At 30.3% G+C, this 7230-nt stretch overlaps 1 protein-coding gene across 1 annotated transcript in view; it reads left to right on the forward strand.

Moving 5' to 3' along the window:
• Positions 1–7230, forward strand: part of LOC117180019 (aquaporin AQPAe.a-like) — a 126276-nt gene that overhangs the window by 116354 nt on the left and 2692 nt on the right. The window lies entirely within an intron of this gene.

Genomic DNA, 7230 nt, shown 5'->3' on the forward strand with positions numbered 1-7230 from the left:
ATATCTAGCCGGGAGTGGTGCTGACTGAAAACAGATGATTTGGAGCGATTCGCGCGCCATCTGTTGGTCATTCTAAGGACTTATTGAACTACCCTCGTATATCCGCGATAAGGTCCTGTTAAGTAGGCCACTTCACAAGAAGCAACATGCCTATAGGGCTGGTCACTCGACCCAGACTACCCTAAGCGGAGCAGTAAACCTAATTAAAGGAAAACTGAAGCAGAAAAGCCTTGCGATTAGAACCTATATAGACATTCCTATTGCAGACGTGGAAAAGACCTGCCACACGTTGACCAACAGGAATCTTACTACGACTAAGAGATACTACCACTTTATGGGAACCGTTGACTCAGGATGTCCGCAAGGAGGCGTTTTATTGTGCCTGATGTAGTGCTTAGTAGTGCATAAACTGCTTCATCTGCTCACGAGTCAGGGCCTTCACGTTATAGGTTATGCGCACGATATACTGTTTATCGTAAGCGGCCAGCATCTAGATGCGCTCTTCCGAGTAATGCAGCAATCACTGCACTGAAAGAAAGAATTCGACGATACTTGCATAATTCTGGTTATTCCAACCATAATGTTATGCTCGCTCAGTTACAGTGATACGGTTTGCGTATTTTACCCATACTACTATTATTGAAGCAATATTACTGCTTCAGTCATATATTCTAATAGATATTTCTAAACATAAGATGGCTGCGTCAGACAGAACTTGGTTGGGGTAAATCAACCATACGCATGGTTCTCAGCTGCACCTCCCATAATTTCGTTGAAAATTATTTTTTAAAGATACACGGAAAAAATATAAATCGTCTTTGTTTGAGATTGTGTTGAACTATTCAACGAAATGTGTTACAAAGTTTTATAAAATTTAAAGGACGGGGTGACGTAACCTCGATTGAAAGGTAGGCTATACGAAAAACGTAAAATAGTTCCATAAAATCTAAGCTTGTAGCTAAAATACAGTCTAGATCGAAGAAGTTTTGAAACCCATTTTTTCGCCGAAAAAAATGTAATCTTTTTCATTATTACTTTATACTTTAATATTTGTACACGTGTTCGAGTACACAATTATTTTGTATTATACAATCAGTACACTATTTATAATCGCACGCTATGAAAATTTTTATTTGTCGCGGGTTCGAACCCTAAATGTTTCGCATTTCTAACGCCTAAAGCCTCGCGGCTAACCTAGCTTCGAGTATAAAGAAAAAATTTGAAATATATGCTACAGCTGTGCAGGACCGTCTGCAAATTTTTGCAACACATTCTATTAAAAATTTTCGAAGCTTATAATAACATATTTATAATATAATAATTTTAGAAATATTAAAAATTATTATTGAATATTTTATGTAAATAAAGATTTTGAATAAATTCAAAAATATTTCAAGATATTTTAAAATATTTTAGAGAAATCAATATATATTATAAGAAATTTAATCGATTTTAAATGATTTCTAAAAATTTACGAAGATTTCAAGAGATTTAATAGACTTTAAAGAATGCAAGAACATTATTTATATTTTAAAATTACTCTAAAATCTTAAAACTCATTTAAATTCTACCGAAATTCCTTAGAAATTCTTCAAAATTACTTCAAATCTCTTAAATTCTTTTAAAATAGCTTCAACTCTTAAATATTATAAAATAATTTGAAACTCAATTATAAATTTAAAAAAATTTTTAATCAAATAAGTCTTGAAAATCTGTTTTAATATTTAAGCATATTTTTAAATTACATGAAGATCCTTAAACCTATTGTATGCATAAAATTCAAATATTATTTTGAAGGTACGAAAATGAAAGCAAATAAATGTTAAATACATAATTTATTTAGAAATTGTTTAATAGAATATTTAATAAATCTTAATCTTGTACGAATTTTGGAGTTAAGTATTCAAAAGCTTCTTCACTAACCTCATTTGCTATAAAACAAGTCTGAAGACGGCGACTAATACCGAGTCGACGCGCATCTCACCGGCTTATCAATCTTGCATTACATACACTGTACAATACATCGATTGGTATGGCTGTATCAAGCAAATATCCGGATGCCCAATGCAACACTTAAAAGCAGTGTTCTTTCAAATAGATAGTTGATAAAAGTATACGTTCAATACAGCCATGATAGCGAGGCATAAAATTCTTGTATCTACACTATAATATTTTGATATTTTAATCATATATCCAATGCTACACTTTTCCCAACTATCGTTTCATTCAAACAAACTTGCCTTGTCATATTAGGCTTGCTGATTTTCTTATACGTAGGTAATAAATCTCAAATTTGTATGGCTGAGACAGTACAATTTTCTTTCTAATCCAGCTAGAAATTCTCAAGTAAACTCGGATTGCCATTAACCTCAAACTATTTCTTTCAGTGTGGGGATAGTAGATCCATGGTACAAGACGACTGAAATATCATTTAATCCGAGTAAGAAAAACGCGGTTGCTTAATATCTAAGATTCATTTTGGATAAGAAGCTGTCATGGAACGAGCAACTGAAAAAAGTGCAAAAAGCTAGTAGCGATTCTATGGCTCTGTAGGCGAGCCATAGGGGAAAGTTGCGGCTTGAAACCGGAGACACTTATGGGGATGTACACAGCGATCTTACGACCCAGACTAACCTATGCGGCGGTACTCTGGTGGAGCCGCCAGCTCGCGATCGCCTGTCCTCGGAGTATTATGTCTTCCCAGATTGAAGCTTCCCTTCAGTGAAAATTTAAAATTATAAATTGTCGTCTGCTTTGGAGTATCGAGTGTGTTTATAGGTTAAGTTTGGTTATGTCAACTGTCAGTTGGTGTTACGAAAGCAGTGATAATGCTTGTATTATTTATACAATTATATAAGTAATGCTGATAAAACAAGAGGAGGCATATAAAAACTATAGAACGCAAGTATAGATATTGAGGACTTTGCGTCTAATACCTCTCACTTTCTGTGCCCATCTACCCGAATCACAGCTCTTACAAAAACAACGCGACATTATTGTATCACTCATTATAACAATTTTTTTCCTCTAAACAAAAACAGTTTGCAATTGCACAACGGCATTAATAGATTATGTTTATACCGGTACAAATTTTACATCACATGTTCTCGTAGTTCCTAGAGTTTCCGCAAGTAGCGCTATCATCTGGGAAGGCAAGAAAATTTGAGGACAGTCGATCGCGATTGTGGGCTTTTTCCACCAACCCCGCTATAGGCGTGCTATTTTGTTACTAAATTCCGATACATTCATTTAATTCAAGCTTCTTATTTACCTCCTTTAAGGCAAACATAATATAAACGTAGATGCGGTACGGGGCGTCGGAGTGGGGAATTATATATATATATATATATAGGAAATCACATTTTCTGCCCTATCGATGTGCTGCCCTCATCGTGCTACGAAGTAGAATTCTTGTTTTCTCATTCTTCGTAAAATATGACGGTAAAGCAGTAGAAAGATTTTTTGAGGTTACAAAAGTTTGACATGTATGTATCGCTGAATTTTTTCAGATCTGAAGCTTGTTCCAGGTTTTCGGTACAGTCTTTTTTTAATTATAAAAAAAATGTTCTCGAAAAATCATATTTTTATTTTTTAAAAAAGTATTATAAAAAGACATTTCGAGATAAACAAGTGTGGAAAACATTGTTCTTTGACAAATTATTTTTTTAAATTGAAATAATCAAATATTTATACCAAAGAAAAAACTTTTTAAATGTTTGAAGTATTTAAACATTATTGTTTAAATTAAAAATAACAATAATTAAAACTAAATATATTTCTGGATAAGATATTTTGGTTGAAAATGTATATAGTATTTTTTAAATCACAAAAGTTCTTCCGAAAAATCGAAATGTTAATTAAAAAACACGTGTTTTTGTATATGAATTTGTCGGTAAAATTTTTTTTATAATTTTAAATTCAAACAATTTTTAACACTTGAAATATTAAACAAAAGTTTATTTGATAACGATATTTTATTATCGTATTTTTAATAAATAATTAATACTGATTAAGAAACAATTTTATTTGGGGAGTTTTATTATTTGGGAATTTTCAAATTCGTTAATATTATAAACTGTTCAGGAATTTTATTAGTTTTTGAATTGTATTTTTCGGGACAGAGAGTTTTACCGAGTCGGGAATTTTATTTTTCGGGATATTTCAGCCGTCCTCATAGAATTACAGAAAATTTGCTCTAATTATAATCTCGGCGCTCGATCTTGTTCATTTTTTCCTGCAGCATTAATAAAGAAAAATTGTATAGAAATTTTTGATACCACAAAGTTACAGATAATCACAATTAAAAATTTAAAAATTCACTGTACATTCAATTTTTATTCTTGGATCTTGGCGATTTTTTTCTAATCCATTCCAGTCACTAGTAGGCTTTTTTGTCATCTAGGTATGTAAAAAAGGTAAACTTCAGAAAATTTAAAAACTAATTTAAGGACTATTTATACACTTTTAAGATACCAAAAAAATTTACACAACACAAATTTAAAATTTGCAAATTTTTAGGCCTTCAGTTTAAGAACTTGAATTTTAACGTTAAAATTGCTTCATTTTCAGAATATAGCCTTACTGTTTGAATTTTCAAAATTTTCGTTATAAGTTATAGGTTAGGTCAAAAATAACATTCTGGGATTCGAAATTGTTACAACGCGAAAAAGTTTTAATTTAAAATTTAAAAATGCGAAAATACACCATTTTCCATGTTCATTTGCAATCCAGCGAGTCACTTTCTTTCGATTCCTTTGGAAGTCGATCCTTTGCTTTCAGTTTTCTTTTTAAAATATACTTTGAATTCAACGCATTTCAAATTAAATGTTTGCAGCTGCATTTAGATTGAAGTATGCAAAGGTTTTTTGTTTTAAATATAAATGAATTAAAACTTTTTATTTGTTTTTCACAATTGTAATTTATAACTTCTAAAATGGAATAATTGTAGCTCAAACATGAAAAAGAATAGACCAATTTCAAATTTAAAGAGGTTCTATCACATATATTGAACTATTAAAACCTCTGATCTTTTTTAAGGTTTTTAAAACTCTTTTAAAAACTTGCTTTAACAATTTTGGTTGTGATTTCTAAATAAAAGAATAAGTGCTACTTAGTCTCCAGAACAGCAATTTCAAAAATATTTAAACCCTTAATAGTTGAGACATTTTAAATTTGTAGTCTTCACAGTATATTGAAAAATTTCAAATTTAAAGCTATTTAAATATGTCATCTGAATTTTTAAATTGAATGTGTTCGATAATTTTAGATTGAAACCTCTCAAATTATTTAGTTACAAATTAAAATCGTACAACTTTAAGTTTTATTTATTTTTTTATCATTTGTCACCCCCCCCCACCCAATTATTTTTTTTTGTAATAAAATAACGGCCGATTTTTGTAAAAATTAACAAATATATATTAAAGCTTCACTCAAGGTAATTTTTGTTCGAAAAGCTTGTTGCTGAATAAATTAACTCTTATTGTTTCCGATTTCGTTCTGTTACTTAGGGATTGTTTTTTTCATAGAGATAATTGAAATGTGGTTTTTTCACGTTTATAAAATTATAATTGAAGGTCACTCGGGGTAATTTTCTGTGAAAAATATTGATTTACAAAGAACATTTGTCAAACAATAGAATGGATTTCTTCGCCCGAAATACAAACGTAAATTGTACTATAGTAAAAACAATTGGAAAAATTTAGACGAAAGCCAAACTTGGTAAAGAAAACAAACACTTGTGGACCTATAAATACGAATTTTATTCCCCGAAAGATTTTTATAAAAATCTCTTCGAAACACTTTTATTGCAACAATTTAATTGAAGAAAAATATTTGTTATAAAAATAAAAATAGTACAATTTTTACATACAATTCTTAAAATAAAAAATCTGTTGTTCAAAGCACAATCCAATCCGACTATTCTTTCGAAAGTTATGCGATATACAGACAACCACAACAGCAATAACAACGACGACGTAGACGCCAGAGAGACAGACAGATACCGATGTAAAAGCTTGTTTTTCTGATTCAAGGAGCCTCAAAACGTCGAAATTTCATGAAATTCGCGGAAGTCAATTTTCACATAAAACTCTTCTCATTATGGATGATAACTTGAAAGAATAATCATGGGGCCTTGAAAAAGTAGCGTTTTTCGCCTCTTGACTTTTTTCCATATCAAGCTTTTTTTGCTTCAAATTTCCATTTTCGTTTGGTTTTTTGGATTTTTAAAATACTTTAACTTTGGTAAGTTTGATTTTATCAAAAAAAGTTGTCAGGATAAATTGTTTATATTTTTTTGTACCATAAATGGTTGTGAATAGAATTTTCAAATTTTAAAAAAAATTGGTCTTAAAAATTTTTAAAAAGCATCAACTTTTTGAATTTTTATCAAAAATGGCTGCTAACGAACTCGACTTTTCTTTTTGGTCTTTCGAACAGTGTGTCAAAGCCCAATCCAATCGGAACAGTTGTCCGGTATAGAGACAACTACAACAACGAAGACACCGGACAGACAAACAGGCCCTGACGTAAAGACTTGTTTTTCTGACTCAAGGGGCCTCAAAATGACGAGCTTTGATAAAATCCGAAAAAGTTATTTTTCATTAAAAACTAATACCTTCTCATTTTGGATAAGAATAGAAACATTTTTAATAAGATTTGTAGAAAATCTTTCAAAGAATAAAATGATTGCCCGGTAAGTTACAACAGAAAAATTACAATTTCAAAAAATTGAGGTTCTAAATATTGAGCTGGACTTGAGACCGGGACAAATCGTCACACACACAATTCAGAGTGACAAATTTAAACTTGGAATGTTACGATTATAATTGTTTTATTTGTTTTTATTTCTATTTCGAAGGTAAAAGTATTTTATTTTTATTCTCAGAGAACAGTTAAATAAGCATTAATTTAGAAAAAAATCAAATAATCTGGAGGTTTCTGAATGTTTCAAAGAAAAGAACAAAATTTGGAGCTTCTCAAGAATTTGAAATATTAGGATAACAATAAAAATTTCTGGGTAGATTTCAAATGATTTTTTATTTCAAAAAAGTACATAACTCAAAGAGAATGTTTTAAAATATTTCAAAACATTTCAAAAGATTTAGAATATTAGAAAAAATCTGGAATCTCTTAAAACAATTTTGTGTGCAGGATTTTACAAAAATGTTAGGAAAAATGGGAATCAGTCTAAAGACATTTAAAAGTTCTGAAAAATTTTTTAAATAGTTT

Source organism: Belonocnema kinseyi, chromosome 9 (assembly GCF_010883055.1).
Source record: "Belonocnema kinseyi isolate 2016_QV_RU_SX_M_011 chromosome 9, B_treatae_v1, whole genome shotgun sequence".
Lineage (NCBI taxonomy): Eukaryota > Metazoa > Arthropoda > Insecta > Hymenoptera > Cynipidae > Belonocnema > Belonocnema kinseyi.